The following is a 17,213-nucleotide window of genomic DNA, read 5'->3' on the forward strand; positions in this document are numbered from 1 at the left end:
TGGTTATAGAGCACTATCAACACTCTATATCCTTTACAACCATAAAAAATGGCCTGTGCCTACACCAAACTGATCAGCTATTTGTTCAATCTCAAATCCAACCCCAACCAAAACAACACAGGGTGTTTTCACTTTTTCCATCAGGATTCTGCTTGCATATTCCTGAGTGTTGTTACCTACAAATCCAACGTAGGAAAATACTTCCAGGAGTACTTCCTTACGACAGACCTAGTCGCTGACAACCTGGCCTTCACTCGAGGATGTAAATTTTTCAATCTCTGGTCGTACTTTTTTCTATTCCTTGTCCTTAGTAATTTGGTGTTGTGTCTAGGTCCATGGTACCACCCAAACCCCACTCCAGAGATGGAGATGAGGACTGCAGCCCTGGCTAGCATGACGAACATAGAAAAAAGCGTAAAAGAGCTGGTTACTAAAAGAAATTTAAGGCTAGTCGGCCTTTTGGAACCTCATCACGACGTGAGGGAATCCACCGTGGGGAGTGCCACTAGAGAGGGCATATGAAAGGAAATCCCTGAGCAGCAGCAAGATGTGTCACAACCCCCGAGGCGACAAGCAACGGGAGTGACCATCTGAGAACCATCTAGCAACCCTCAGGCCACTACTACCCCTGCCCACCATGGGAGGGGAAAACAAAAACTATCAGAATATACCAGCCCTATATCCGAATCCTTTGATGAGAACGGTATAAACCTCTCACTCTTAGATAACTTGCCTATCCCCTGTCACTTATTCGATAGGGATGACAACTTTAAATTTATGACCAGTAATTTTAATTCAGACTTCTTCGAGGCAAATAATGAGTGTAGCTGTAGTTCTATAGATAATATATCGACCAGTAATAATAGCTTTGGTATACTACTTAGAATTTCTCTTTGCATTATTTCATTATGACCCTAAACTATCTGGTCTGATCGTTTTTATTTTTATTTTTTAGTCATGCCGTCTAAAGATGCTTTCGACATGTATGCATCGGTCGAAGCTCCATCGAGCAAGAAGAGACCGAGCAGAAGACATTCGGGGGAGTGCAGTTGTGAGCCTTCCAAGAAAAGGCTCGATTAAAAGACCCTCCCGCTCCAACTCCTTCCGGAACTACAACTCCTCCTCTTCCTCCTCGCAGTGGCCCTTCCTCCAAGCAGGCAGGGAGATCCCTGGCCGCTGATTTGCTAAACAACGCCTTTAGTACTACCCATGAGAAGCTACAAAGACTGTCCAGGCACTATCGCAACCAGGAAGCCTTTGCCCATCTTCTTCCGCTGAAGCACAGCCAAGTCATGAGCCACGGGCTTTTTGAAGTCCTTAGTGTAAGTGTTTTTTTTTGTATTGAGCAACATTTTCTCTAATTTCCTTTAACTGTTTCACTTTTTTTTTTTTTATTTCTATTCTCTGGGTATTTTAACCGTGAGCCATAGTTGGCATCATGCTGAGGAGATTGAGGCCAAACATGCCAAGGAGACCAAGGTGTGTGAGGAGAAGGTTAAGGCAGCTGAAGACAAAGTCGCCAGTCTAACCAAGGAGTTGAAAAGGAGCCGAGAAAAGTTGTCCAAAGCTATTGCTGCCAAAGAAAAGTTTAAGGAGGCTTCGAAGAACAACTGCAAAGAATCAACCAAACTCCAAGAGGACCTGGTGGCCAGCATGAAGGAGGCTACCGAGCTAGAGAAGCGGGTCAAGCTCCTCGAGGAGACCAATTCTCAAAACCTGGAGAGCTTCAAAGGAGAAACTTTCAATTGCTTCTATCTTTTTTAGAAGAACAACCCAGGGGCGAATTTCAACTAACTTCCCAAGCAATTGAGGCAAGTCAAACTGGGGAAGTGCGCTGCTCTCTTGGAAGAGGAAAAGAAAGCTCAGGAATATCCTAAAATTTCCTTGGCGACAGGCGTCTACGAAGCCAAAGAAGATGCAAGGACAACAGTCGACTAGCACCCTCAGCAAGACTCTCCTCTAGCCGCACAATAATTCATTATTTTTTTTAACTTTGTAACTAAAATATGCGAACATTGGTTCGTAATGTTGAGACAATTTTGCTGCGTAATGCAACTTTCTTTTAATTTTAATTACATCTGAGCAGCAACTGCTCGTGGTGTAAAGATATTTCATTATGATATTATAATATTTTTATTACTATTATAACATCTGTTCGTGTAACTGAACTTAGCATAACACTTTGTTTAGATTTTGCAAAATTTAACTAAATTTTTAGAAAAATACTCTTAGTGTCGTAGTATGCTTTCCCTTATTTTGCTCCTGTGCTTTCATATGCTTGTTGATATGCTTTGCTCACTTAGTATCTTATATGCCCCCCAAGTGATTGTGGAGCTTAAGGTTCTTGGTCACTTGCCATGACCAAGTCCTATTCGAACATTACTGCTCGCGTACTTATAAACAATTAACGAAGATATAGCAAAACAACACATGTAATGAGAAGATACTTGTAATAAATACAATAATTGGCAAGAATAACTGGTTGTGTACAGTTCCTTTTATTTCTCATAATAAAATGGACAAAATCGTGTCTATACGAGTGATCAAGAATTGATCTTACACTTATAAGCGACCAGTCATTTAACTGACTAGCCCTTGTTCATAAACTTGTAAAAAGTAAAATTAATACAAGCCAATTCTTTAAAAAGAATTGTTTATTGATAATACTTGCATAGGTGTTCTCCATTCCAATAGCAAGGAATGAAATCTCCATTTAAGCGAGCAAGTTTATATGTGCCTAGTTGAAGGATTTCTTCAATTTGATATGGACCTTCCCAGTTTGGTCCGAGCACTCCGGCAGCCTGATCGCGAGTGTTGAGAAAAAATCTTCTAAGTACCAAATCCCCCACGTTAAACTTACTATCACGTACTTTAGAGTTAAAATATTGAGCGACCTTTTTTGGTAAGCTGCTACTTGAAGTTGAGCCTGCTCGCGCCTTTCGTCGACTAAGTCCAAAGACTCCATCAATAATTGGTCATTAGTGTTATGGTCAAATGTTAGCCTTCTATGTGATGGTGTATTTAGCTCAATAGGCAACATGGCTTCATACCCATAGGCCAAGGAAAATGGCATATGTTTTGCTACTGTTTGGTGGGATGCTCTATACGAACAGAGTACTTCTGGTAATTGTTCTGGCCACACCCCTTTTGCTTCTTTGAGCCTTTTCTTCAGTGTGTCCTTTAGAGTCTTATTGATAGCCTCGACTTGTCCATTTTCCTGTGGATGAGCTAGCGATGAAAAACATTTCATAATTCCATGCCTTTCGCAGAAATTAGTGAAAAGATCACTGTCAAATTGTGTGCCATTATCTGAGAAAATTTTGCTTGGCAACCCATACCGACAAATGATGTTCTTGACAACAAAGTCCAATACTTTCTTTGTCATTATTGTTGTCAGTGGCTCAGCTTCTGCCCACTTTGTAAAATAGTCAACAACAACTACTGCATACTTGACATTCCCTTTTCCTACAGATAAAGACCCGATCAGATCAATTCCCCATACTGTGAATGGCCATGGGCTTTGCATTTGTTTGAGCTTATTTGGGGCTGCTCGTGGTGTCTTGGAGAATCTCTGGCACATGTCACATTTTCTAACGAAATCCAGAGTCCTCATTCATGGTAGGTCAGAAATACCCTTGCCTTAGAATCTTTTTCGACAAACTCTGCCCCCCAGCGTGATCCCCACAGAAACCTTTGTGGACCTCTTGCATCAGTTCCTTGGCTTTCTCCTTAGAAAAACACCATAACAAAGGCATTGAGTATCCTCTTCTATACAAAATTCCATCGACCAGAATAAGTTGAGTTGATTGTCTTTGAAGTGTTCTCGCTTTGTTTCTTTCCACTGGCAGCAATACTTGTTCGTGATATTCGATGATGGGCATCATTCATGTGTCTTTCGCTTGAATCATTAGTGAGGATTCTTCCATTTGAATTCTTGGTACCAACAAATGTTTAAATGGTACTATGCTCAAGGCGTCGGCATCTTTCGCACTTGCTAACTTGGCCAAGACATCAACATTTGAATTCTGATCATGAGGCACTTGTTGGAGAGTATACTTTTCAAATTGTGCCAATAAGTCCTTTACTTTGTTCAAATAAGCAACCATCATGAGACCCTTAGCTTGATACTCTCCCATAATTTGATTAACGACTAGCTGGGAATCACTATATATTTCTAGTGATTTTATGTCCATATCCTGAGCTAGTCTTAATCGTGTGAGCAGAGCTTCGTACTCGGCTTCATTATTGGACGCTGTAAAGTTCAATTTGATTCCACAGTGGAATCGATGTCCTTCGGGTGTGATCAAAATCAAACCTACTCCTTCATTGTGCTTGTTGGAAGAGACGTCTACGAACAACTTCCAGGGAGGAGCTAGATTTTGACTTTCAGTTTCTTCCATCGATTTGCTAACTGAGATTTTGGTGAATTTTGCGACGAAATCTGCTAGAGCTTGTTCTTTTACAACTGCTCATGGAGAATAGGAAATTTTGAACTGCCCTAGTTCAACTGCCCATTTTAATAACCGACCAGCGGCTTTTGGTTTTTGTAAGAGTTACCGTAATGGCTGGTCGGTAAGTACCACGATGGGCTGAGCTTAAAAGTAGGGTCGCAGCTTCCTAGAGGCCAGAATCAAGCAATAGGCAAACTTTTCTATGGGTGGATACCATAATTCTGCCCCCACTAGCCTTTGCTTACACAGTATACTGCTTTCTGAATGTTGTCTTCTTCTCTGATTAAAACAGCACTAGCAACATACTCTGTGATTGCCAAGTAGATGAACAAAGTTTCTTTTTTTGATTGGTTTGGATAAGATTGGTGGTTGCGACATGTGGGATTTTAGCACTTGAAAGGCCTGCTCGCACTCTTCTGTCCATTCAAACTTCTTGTTGCCCCTGAGTAGATTAAAAAATGGAACACACTTGTCCATTGTCTTGGATATGAATCTATTAAGGATGGAAATTCTTCCGGTTAGGCTTTGAACATCTTTTATCTTGCCAGGAGACTGCATCTCGATCAGGGCCTGAATTTTTTCGGGATTAGCTTTGATTCCTCGTGAGTTTACTATGAATCCCAAAAATTTCATTGATCCAACACCGAAGGAACACTTAAGAGGGTTCAACTTCATCTGATATTTGTTTAAGATGTTGAAGTACTCTTGCAGGTCCTTGATGTGTTCATTGGATTTTGTCGACTTGACCAACATGTCGTCGACATATACTTCCATGTTAACGCTGATCAGCTCTTTGAACATATGGTTGACTAGTCACTGGTAAGTTGCACCAGCATTTTTCAAACTGAAGGGAATTGCTTTATAACAGTAAAGTCCCGTATGTATTTGAAAGCTAGTGTGATCCTCATCAGGTGGATGCATATTGATTTGATTGTATCTAGAGAGTGCATCCATGAATGATAAAATTTTATGCCATGACGTAGCATCGACTAGCTGGTCGATTCTTGGAAGTGGGAAACAATCCTTCAGATAGGCTTTATTAAGGCTTGTGAAATCCACGCACGTCATCCACTTTCCATTCGGCTTGGGAACTAGTATAGGATTAGAGACCCAAGATGGATAAAACGCTACCCTGATGAATCCATTTTCCTTCAGCTTCTCGACTTCTTCTTTTACGGCCTTCGATCTGTCTTTGTCGAGCAACCTTCTTTTTTGTTGTACAGGTGGAAAGTTTTTATCTATATGTAAGACATGGCTGATCACTGCTGGGTCTATTCGAACCATATCTTTATGCGACTAGGGAAACACCTCCTGGTGCTCCTTCAAAAATTCCACTAGTTTGTTTTTTGTTGTTGTCTCTAAGATTTTACCGACTTTCACAACCCTGGTCAGATCTGCTTCTTTTAATTGAACCTCCTCGAGGTCCTTCACGGGTCCAACATCTTGTTCAAAATCCCCAAGGTGAGGATCTAAGTCCCTATCCTTACTTTGGGCAACACCCTATTCGGTGACCTGTTACCAGCAACCTTTTCTCAGCTTTTTCTTTCGATCCGTCTCTTTTTGCTTTTGTGATCGAGGAATTATAAAATTCCCATGCTTCTCATTGGTTTCCCAACATGCATCCAATTCTTGCATCGGTTGGAAAATTCACGGCCAAATGCCATACTAAGGTCACGGCTCACAGATCGACGAGAATGGGCCTTCCAATCATAGCGTTATATGCAGAAGGACAACCAACTACTATGAAAGTAGCGAGTAATGTCCTGTTCGTAGGTGCAGCCCCTGATGTGACTGGAAGCCTGATTGACCCAGTTGGCATGAGTCCTTTGCTGGAAAAACCATAAATGGTTTGGTTGCATGGTTCCAAATCTTGCACTGATAATTTCATTCTTTCCAGTGAAGATTTATACAAAATGTTGACCGAGCTTCCTGTATTAACCAACACTCGCTTGACCATCATGTTGGCGATCTGAACATCCATGACCAGAGGACCTGAATGGGGAAATCGAACATGCTGAGCATCTAGCTTGGAGAAAGTTATTGATTCTTCCTCTGTTCGAGATTTTTTGGGAGTTCACTCCTCGACGTTCAACATTTCAATATCCTGATCGTGACGTAAGGTTCTGGCATACCTTTCTCTTGCCTTGCCACTGTCACCTGCTATGTGTGGTCCTCCGCAGATGGTCAATAATGTATCAGAAAATAGAGTTGGCTGTAAAGGAGGCGAGCGTTGGCGTACAGGTGCCTGCTCATTGCCTCCTTGAGCCTCTTGCTAAGAACCTCCAGCTGCTCGCACATACTCCTCAGATGTGTTGGGAAACTCATACAAGATCTTTATTTATTTTCATGTAGATCTAATATTAAAAAAATTAATATGAGATAACCTAGAACATGTTTCAAATATTGAATTCAAAGAGAAACAATGATAAGAATACTTATAGTATACGCAACAGAATGAATGAGTCATTCCTTCAGTTTCTCTAACTCTTGTATCCTTTCCGTCGCATAGTATTATCAAGAAATTGAACCAATCTTCTATTATCTTCACAGTCTTCCAAAGTATCCTTAGAATCATCTAGACTAGAGTGGGCAATTATCAGCACACGAGATTAATACAGAGAGAAGAAGAGAAAAGAATAATAAGAGGCTTAGAAAATGACTTGTGTTTAGAGAGAATATAAAATTATCAGAAAACCAGTGATTAACTTATAAAACATATTTTTTTGACTTCCCTCTAAGCACTCATTTTATAGACTCAATTAGGTCATTTATTTAATTAAAAAATCAATAAAATAATAGCCAATTAACAGTCATAGGTTGAGATTATCATGGGCTTTAGGTCCGTGAAATTTTCCATTTGATTATAAGCCCATTGGACTTAAAATCAAGACATGTATTATTTTCTATTGATTTAATTAATTAAATAATTATTTAAATTCTTTATCAAATTAATTATTTATAATTTGAATCTTGATTTAAACTTATTTATTAATTTAGACACCAATTTATCTTAATTAATAAATCACCCCTAATTTATCTTTTCTTCTCTAAATTACATAACTCTGTGAAACTATCCACAATTGACCTGGTCAACTTAGATAATTCTAATTGATAATTAAATAAATTAATTGATACTATCTAGATAATTTTATCCAAGGTACAGTGGGGACCATGGGCCTATGAAATCAAGCTCCAATAAGTTATCATAAATCTAACAAATAAATTTACTAACGTATTAATTCCCTGTGACTCCATTAAAGACTCGGAATTGCACTCTTGAATTCATAGAATGCTCTATAAAAAATATAGATACACTATTAATTATCCATTGTTACAACCGTAATTGTCACTCAATCCTCTATAGATGGTCTACAATGAGATGAGACTAAAATAACATTTTATCTCTCATTGTATTTGATCCTTAAAACACTTAGTTCCTTGTAAATGATATTTCAGTAGACTAATTTAATTATTGAAATGAGATCTCTATCATTTAACACCTTGAATCAAACAAAAAGAAAACCATCATTTCACTTCTTCATTAGAAGCTATAGATGTTCCTATCTATGATTAACACTCCCACTCAATTATACTACCTAGTTCCCAAGATGTAAGTATGGGCTAGTCCGTAGGGTAAGCTGGTAACGAACAAGTCAAAGAACTCAAATAATACAATAAGTTAGAATACAAACCACTCAAAATTGAGATTGAATTGACCTATGGTCAACTATATGATATGACTAGATTAGATAATAATAGTATGTTTACTTATCCTATCAACTGTCAATATCGATCCAGTCCGATGAAACAAATACATCCGATCTTATCTACTTTGCTAATGTTCTGGAAAGAACATAACACCAAAATGTGTAAGTAGATCATACCGTAGATTGGCAAGTCAGTGTAAATCCTTGTTGTGGTAAATTAAAATTTGATTTAAATACACAAGTGCACATAATCACACAAGTAATATAATGATAAGTAGATCGTCTCCAAAGGGATTGCAAAATAGAAAAATAAGCAAAACAATTACTAAACAACTTAAAAGTACTAAAAGTCAAATGGGTTGTTTTTAGGCTAAACAAAACATTAAAAGAGATGGAAATATTGAATTTAAAATTGAACTAAACAAGAAAATTGAAAGACACATATGGATTGCAAAATGGACTTGAATTATTGATTCCTCCTATATTAATCATCCTAAACAGATTGCAGCATCAATATTCTAGCAAAACTCCCAGGTTAACAAGAATTCATTTAACACTCATAAAACTTTCCCAAATTTTATGACATTAATTCTTTTACCTAATTAAACGTATTCCTATGCAAAATCCAATTTAAGAATGCAAATTCAAAGTTTAATTCTCAAAAGTTACACAAGGAAAATAACACATCCCTATGTTACTTACTAACATAATCTAACCTAGATTATGACTTGTGTCATCCAAGTTCTTCCCATTACATTCAATCTTTCCAGCATTAAACATAATTAAATATCTTGCCATTGCTGGCGAAACAACAAAAATAAATTAATATAAGCACACTTGAATGAACAAGAGAGATTTTACTAAAATAAAGTGCAAGTAATTACTAGACTATAACATAGGGTTCATCAACAATTCAAGCCACCTAAAAATTAGTTCATGGTTGAGTTAATAAACATTAATCCACAATCAATACAGCCTGAAATATTTAGATTCAGAAATCAACTCAGAAAATATAAAAAAGGAAATTTAGAAATAGAAGAAAGAACAAATCCAAATGATACTTGAGTTTCTCTTTTTCGTCCTCCTTCTTCCTTTCTGAATTCTGGGTTTCCTTCCTTTTTCTTGCTGGTTTTTCTTTCAAAAAATGGTTGCTGCCTTCTCTATTTTGGCTGATACTTCTTTAAGTGTATTCTAGGTTTCCCAAATTGGTCCACAATGTACAATATTGCCCTCCTTGTAAAAATGTGGGTCTCCTTTTTTTTTTTGTGGCAATTACTCCCAATTTTTTACTCATACTTTATGTACTTGCCACCTCATCCACTATTCCAGCTCACCTGTTTGACTTTCCACGTGTTCCTAGGTGTCCAAAAGCTGCCTGATCAAAATGCTTCTGCAAAATTTGCTTTGCTGCAGCAAAACCTGATAATTCAGACATAAAAAATTCAATTTAGCTAGCTTCACATATTAGTTCATTCTTTGTACAAATATTTATTCATGAAACTATTATCTTCAACCAATTAGCTATTAAAAACTAAAAAATAACTAAACTTAACTAAGATCATAGAAGCACCAAAGTTAGCTACAAAAGCTAAAAATAAACGAACATCACCCACGATTTTTCCACAATTATAAGGTCAAAAGCACATGAAATAACTCTTTATTCAAGAGTTATCACACCCGCAAACTTACGACATTACTCATCCTTGAGTGATGACTCTAAAAAAAATCACAAATAACAAAAAGACACAAAAGGCACAAACTAAACAACAGAAGACAAGGAAACAACAAAAACAAAACACAACAAAAGCGGACAACTTTGCTTTGCCAAAAGTAAAAAGAGTGAGGCTCTCGGGAAATTTTATTTGGAATAAGAGAAATTGAATTTCAATCTTTCACAAGTTTTAAACCAAATTCTTCAGGCATTAATGTCGCTGCCAAAATATGAATCAAGTGTTTTACCCTTTAGTGCATGCATAGCTTTTCCTAAACCTTTTCAATCACCAAAAATCAAGCTAGACCTTGGTCCTCAAGCTTAAATAATGTCTCCATAAGTTACTTAGTAATTTCATCTCCACTAATGTAGACAAAAACCACACCAAAGATCAATAGGACTTTATCAAGCTTGTAATGATAGGATAGGGTGAAGGTAGGATAAGAGAGATAAATTTTGGCTCAAATCACCCTAAGCACATCAATCTTTCTAGGACCTAAATACATAAATGCACACATTAATTTCCCTAAAGAAAACCCCACAACACAATATAAAGCTTGCCACTAGCCTTTATTACTATCATACAATACAAAAACTAACACAACTTTTTCTTTTATTTGAAGAGTTACACCCCAAAATTATTTACAAACATACATACTTTTTTGCCTTTTTTTTTCTGAATTTTTTTGTTTTTTTTTTGTTTTAGATGCTTTGATGCAAATGAGTGCACTCTTAAATTTTTTTTTGGATGTTCTATTTTTTTTAGAATAAAGATTAACAACTAGATGGCAAGAGAACAAGAACATTGAGAACACACTCTCCCCCCAAACTTAAAATCAACATTGTCCCCAATGGTGAAAACAAGCAAAAGAAGAAAAGGAAACCGCTCACCCAATTTTCTCTCTCACACTCAACTCAACCCCCCAAAATGCACAACAAATAATTCCTATAAAGATCAAGGTAATAAATGGGTGTGGTGAAAAGAGGTGATTACATATATGTAAAGCTAAGCTAATGAGTGGCTAAGAAAGAAAAATGACACTTAAGCTCAATGGGGTTACTAGGGATAAAATGCATACAAGGTAGGCTTCAAAGGCTCAAACGGTCCAAATATGGCCTAAATCATGTCATTGGTGTGGTATTTTCTAGGATTTCGCCTCATGGAAAATCACTAAGTAATTCTAGAAACTTAAGCTCTCACAAGAAACTAGCTATTTCTAGGGCTCAAAATTGTTTAATCAAGCTATGCACATACTAAAAAGAGAAACACTCTCATCGATCAATTGCTAGCAACATTCACACCCAAAGAATTTAGTTTAAAATTTAAGTAAGAAAGACATTTAGCTTCACTTAGATTTATTATATTTTTGTAATTTTTTTTAGAACGTCATCGAGCCCCCTAGTTAAACACTAACCAAGACAATGAGTATCCTCAAAAGAACGACAGCACAATAAGACAAAGACAAACTAAAAATAGAACAAAGATAACTATACTAACAAAGTACCTTCTTAGCAACAAAACACAAGGAAAATGACTCAAATTTTGGTGCTCACTACAAAAAAATCACCAAAGAAACATAACTAAGTACAACACAGAACACCCAGTGCACAAAACACAAAATTCATTATCAACACTTGAGACCAAAGTATAACAAAACACCAAAAATTGCCAATAAGTAATAACTACACCTAAACCAAAGAATTCAAAGAAACAGACATAAACAAAATCAAATTGGGGAGTAGAGTTTAGAAATGCTCATTCAATGAATATGTAGGATCTTCTCAAGGGATGCACAGCTAGGTCACTCGGTGCTTGGGTGAGGCGTAGCTAGTTGCAGATGGAGATTTCTCGATGATGTGCATGGAGCTCCTGAGATTCTCGCTTTCTGAGCTAGATTTTTCTCAGGGATTTCTGGGCATGACGAGATCAGGTTTCTTGCAGAAGGGCGGAGCTCACGGAAGGCGAAGTGCGACTGATGCTAGTTTGGCTGATCTTTTGGATTTTTGTATGGTGGGTGTTGTCTTAGTTGCTGGCTTGGTGATGGTAGGAGTAGGGTCATTTACAGTGACTGGGGAAGGCAAAGGTAGTGGGGTAGTGATTGGAGCAATAACTTTCGGTTTGGCTGGTGGTAGTATAGAACTTGGGGCATATTTCTTTTTGGTTGGTTATGGGAGAGAGGGTGGTTTAGATTTCTGTTTGGGCTTGTGTTTTAGTGGCCATATTGGTCAAAAAGGAAAAAAATATATCACCAGTCAACAACACAGCAAAATGAGCCTCCAAACAACAAATACCCTGCTTATCAATGAAGAGAATGCCAACAGAACAACAGAGCAGTATAACAAGCACCAAGAACAATACTGCCAACAAGCTGATAAATTTCAAATGACTGCCTCCAAAAGCCATAGTTAGCTAACTAAGATCCCAACAATATTCACAATAATAGCACAGGAATACAGAAAATAATACCCAACATGGAACTACTAGACCGAGAGAGTATTAGCCTTACTGACACTCAGGGCTTGCTAATTTGTGTATGGGACTTGAGCAAATGGTGCCTAGGTACAGAGCAAATGGTTGGGTTGACTAGGCTCGTCTCGAGGCCGTGCGTGGAGGAGAACGACCAAGCGAGATTGCGCCTGAGCTCTCGGATGGCAGAGGGGAGGGCTTGGTGAGGCAGAGCGGAGGCATGCGTGGGGACTTGGATGTGCGGCGCCTGGAATGCGCTAGTGGAGTCCGGGGGCTGCGTCTGGCCAAATGCGCGCTTGATGTTCGTGGGTCTAGCTGCTTCAGAACTGTGCACTTGGGTCCAAGGCTTGGGGATGCGCTACTGGATAGTGCTGGTGGAATGATCGCTTCTGTGTGGTGTGCTCATAGAGCCGCACCTGGGTCCGAGGGTGTGTGAGGGAATGGTTGGGAGTGGGTGGTGGCAGTGGCTCTCGGAGTTGGAAGGAACGAAAATGGTCTGGGCAGAGGTTGAGGGAAATGGGTTGAAGATGATTTAGGGTATTTTTACATATATATATTTTATATATGATATATATGTTACTGAGATTATATATATATTTCGTATATTTTATTATTATATATATTTTTTCTTTTGTATATATAAATGTAGTAATATATATCTATTGTATGTTTTTTTTCGGTATATATATGTAGTAATACATATATAAATACAATATTATATAGGTTTTTTTTTGTATATATATAAATATAGTATTATATATATATATTTCTCTGAATGAACCCACAACCCAAGATTTTTTCCTGCCTAGATTTCCACCATTTTGCCTAAGTTTTGCTTCAGCAACCAAAATTTGACGTAACTCTTCTGTTTTTCGGAAATTTTAGCTCCCTGTTTGTTGAAGTAAAAATTTTGCAAAAGCATCATACCCCAAAATTATTTCCAAAACACCATTTGCTTGCTTTCTTAACACCTGAAACAAAAAAACACACACAAAACTACTCAAAAAACAACATTACAATAAAAAGAAATTAACATAACAAAAATTAAAATGAAAATAACTAAAGACACTAATATATATATTTTCATTTTTTTATTGATTTTTTTCAATGCATTTTTTTTCTTTCTTTGAGTTGATTTACAAATGAACCCTCCGAAAACCATAGCATCCCAAACTTCATTTTTTTTTCTGAGGATCTTTCAAGGAAACCGAGGTTTGGTATTGCTCAACCTCTCTTCCCCCAAACTTTGGTCCTTTCCTTGTTACCTTAAATGCTCTTCCCAAATGCCATCATATAATTCCACTACACCATTGGGAAAAACCTAGCTAACTAAGAACCCACCATCACACTTTGATTTCTCTAGAGAGTTCAAGAAAAACACTCTATTCCTAACTTCCAACATTTGTGATTAAGGCTTTCTACTATGTTTCTTTTTCTTCTTCTTTTTCTTCAGTTGCTTTGGAGGATGAGATGGTTATTTTTCCTTACTTATACATGGCTCCTCACCTTTCTAAATTTCTTCGAAAGGGACCTTTTTTTTTACTCCATTTCTATACTTTTCATGCATCTTTTCAATTAACTTGAAGTTAGAAGCACTTATGGTCAAACAAGCTTCGACTTTATTAGGAGAGCGTATAGGATTAAAAGCTGGAATGAGACTTATTCGTCTTGAGCTTGAATGGCGAGCTCTCCTTTTTCAACATCAACGTCCTCCCGGTGGCAAGAAATGGTCTCCCCAAAATGATCGATACATCCCTATCTTCCTCATAGTCAAGAATAATGAAATCCACTGGAAAAATGAACTTGTCAACTTGTACTAGGACGTCTTCAATCTTTCCCTCCGGATGCACCATAGAACGATCATCTAATTGCAAGGTGAGTGTAGTTGGCCTTGCTTCTCCAATTCCCAACTTCTTAAAAATGGACATGGGCATCAAATTAATACTAGCTTCCAAATCACAAAGAGCTTTACCAACTTCTCGTCCCCCAATAGAAATTGGAATTGTGAAGCTGCCGGATCTTTCAATTTAGGAGGAATTTTATTTTTCAATATGACACTACAACCTTCAGTCAAAGCCACAGTTTCAAATTCTCCAAGTCTCCTCTTCTTAGTTAAAATATCCTTCAAAAACTTCACATAGTTGGGCATTTTCTCCAAAGCTTCCACCAACGGTATATTGATGTGAAGCTGTTTCAAAACATTTAAAAATCTCCGGAATTGACCATCTTGTTGTTGCTTTTGGAAGGACTAAGGAATTGGTGGAGGTGGCTTGCTCATAGGCTTCTCTGTAGCATTTTGTTGAGGAATTGCAACAACAATTGCTTCAGGATCAACATTTAACATTTTCGAACTTACAACTATGTCTTCCTTGTCCACACTACTTTTGATTGAAGTGGGCTCGTTGTTTCTCTTAGGATTATCCTCATTCAACTCCAGATTTTTACCATTCCTCAAAGTGATCACCTTGCATTGCTCTTTACCATCTCTCCTTGGGTTTTCAGTATCACTAGGCAAGGTGCCTTGTGGTCTATTCCTTAGCTCATTAGCTAGCCGCCCCATTCGAATCTCTAGGTTCCTCAAGGATGCCACTTGGCTCTGAATTACAGCAACATTCTTGGCCATATATTCTTTCATTAAACTCTCCAAAGAGCTTGATTGAGATGCTTGAGGAGGAGGTGGTTGAGCTCTTGGACGTTTTTGAGAAAACCCCGGTGGATATGTAGGCTTGTTTTGCATTGGTGCTCCGCTTGAACTAGCTCCTTGACCCCCCATGAGAAGTTTGGATGCTGCCTCCACCACGGATTATAAGAGTTCAAATATGGGTTATTACGGTTGGCATTTTGATTCCCCACATAACAAACCGAAGCGGGATTCGAAGGACAACTCTCAAATGTGTGCCTATCTCCACAATAAACACAAGATACATTAGCAACTTGTCCTATAGCAGCTGGTTGTACCATTCTCCCCAAACTCATGTTCTTGAGAAGGTTGGTCATTGAAGAAACTTGAGTGGTCAAAGGTGTCAATGCATCCACTGCAAGTATAGCAGCCACTTTTTGACTTGTTGAGGCTCTAGCATTGGACCATTGATAATTGTTGCTAGCTATCCTCTCCAAAATCTCATAGGCTTCATTGTAGGACTTAGAGAGAATAGCCCCATTACCTGAAGCATCTAACACCATGCGAGTGGAAGAATTGAGCCCATTGTAGAAAGTTTCCATTTGTATACAATGCAGGATCCCATGGTGTGGGCACTTTCTCAATAACTCTTTAAATCTCTCCCAAGCTTCACAAAATAATTCTTCTTCCAGCTGCTGAAATGACATGATTTCATTGCGAAGCTTGGCATTTTTGGTAGGAGGAAAGTACTTCATCAAGAATTTTTCAGCCAACTCATTCCATGTAGTCATTGAGTCGGGAGGAAGGGTGTTGAGCCAAGCTCTAGCTCGATCCCTCAAAGAGAAAGGGAACAATTTCAACCTTAGGGCCTTGTCACATACTCCTTGTAGCTTGAAAGAATCGATCACCTCCAAAAATGAACAAAGATGAAGATGAGGATCCTCAGTAGGCAGCCCACTAAATTGACCCACTGTTTGCAACATTTGGAACATCACGGGCTTTAACTCGAATTGGGGTGCTTGAATTTCAGGCCTAACAATGCCCAGATTGAGCTCATTAAGCATGGGGATAGCATACTCCCTTTTGGCTCTCTCTCTATCATAAGCCATAGCAATTGCGTTAGTGACATTATTAGCACCCTCAACTCCTTCAACCTCTTCAACCATATTAAGGTGATTTTGAGCCCGTTGTTCCCTTAGTCTTCTTCTAATAGTTCTTTCAATCTAAGGGTCAATAGGAGCTAGTTCAATGTCTTCTTGCTTGTTCATATAGTAAATCACCTGAGAAAACACAAGAGCAAGCAAACAAAGTCAGCTTAACAAAGAAAAATAAATTGCAAGTAATTACAAAAATTTCTAATTCCAATCCCTGGCAACAACGCCAAAAACTTGCTGTGGTAAATTAAAATTCAATTTAAATACGCAAGTGCACGTAATCATACAAGTAATATAATGATAAGTAGTTCATCTCCACAGGGATTTCAAGATAGAAAAATAAGCAAAATAATTACTAAACAACTTAAAAGTACTAAAAGTCAAATGGGTTGTTTTTAGGCTAAACAAAACATTAAAAGAGATGGAAATACAGAATTTAAAACTGAACTAAACAAGAAAATTGAAAGAAATATATGGATTGCAAAATGGACTTGAATTATTGATTTCCCCTATATTAATCATCCTGAACAGATTGCGGCAGCAATATTCTAGCAAAACTCCCAGGTTAACAAGAATTCATTAAACACTCATAAAACTTTCCCAAATTTTATGACATTAATTCTTTTACCTAATTAAACATATTCCTATTAAAAATCAGATTTAAGAATGCAAATTCAAAGTTTAATTCTCAAAAGTTACACAAGGAAAATAACACATCCCTATGTTACTTACTAACATAATCTAACCTAGATTATGACTTGTGTCATCCAAGTTCTTCCCATTACATTCAATCTTTCTAGCATTAAACATAATTAAATATCTTGCCATTGCTGGCCAAACAACAAAAAGAAATTAATGTAAGCACACTTGAATGAACAAGAGAGATTTTACTAAAATAAAGTGCAAGTAATTACTAGACTATAACATAGGGCTCATCAACAATTCAAGCCACCTAAAAATTAGTTCATGGCTGAGTTAATAAACATTAATCAACAATCAATACAGCCCATAATATTCAGATTCAGAAATTAACTCAGAAAATATAAAAATGAAATTTAGAAATATAAGAAAGAACAAATCCAAATGATGCTTCAGCTTCTCTT

General features: G+C 37.6%; 1 non-coding gene across 1 annotated transcript; it reads left to right on the forward strand.

Moving 5' to 3' along the window:
- Positions 1–15,574: 15,574 nt before the first annotated feature.
- On the forward strand, positions 15,575–15,681 carry LOC133798970 (small nucleolar RNA R71). The gene has a single exon (XR_009876183.1). It is a non-coding gene; the product is annotated as a small nucleolar RNA R71 (small nucleolar RNA).
- Positions 15,682–17,213: the final 1,532 nt, after the last annotated feature.

Source organism: Humulus lupulus, chromosome 8 (assembly GCF_963169125.1).
Source record: "Humulus lupulus chromosome 8, drHumLupu1.1, whole genome shotgun sequence".
NCBI classification, from domain to species: Eukaryota; Viridiplantae; Streptophyta; class Magnoliopsida; order Rosales; family Cannabaceae; genus Humulus; species Humulus lupulus.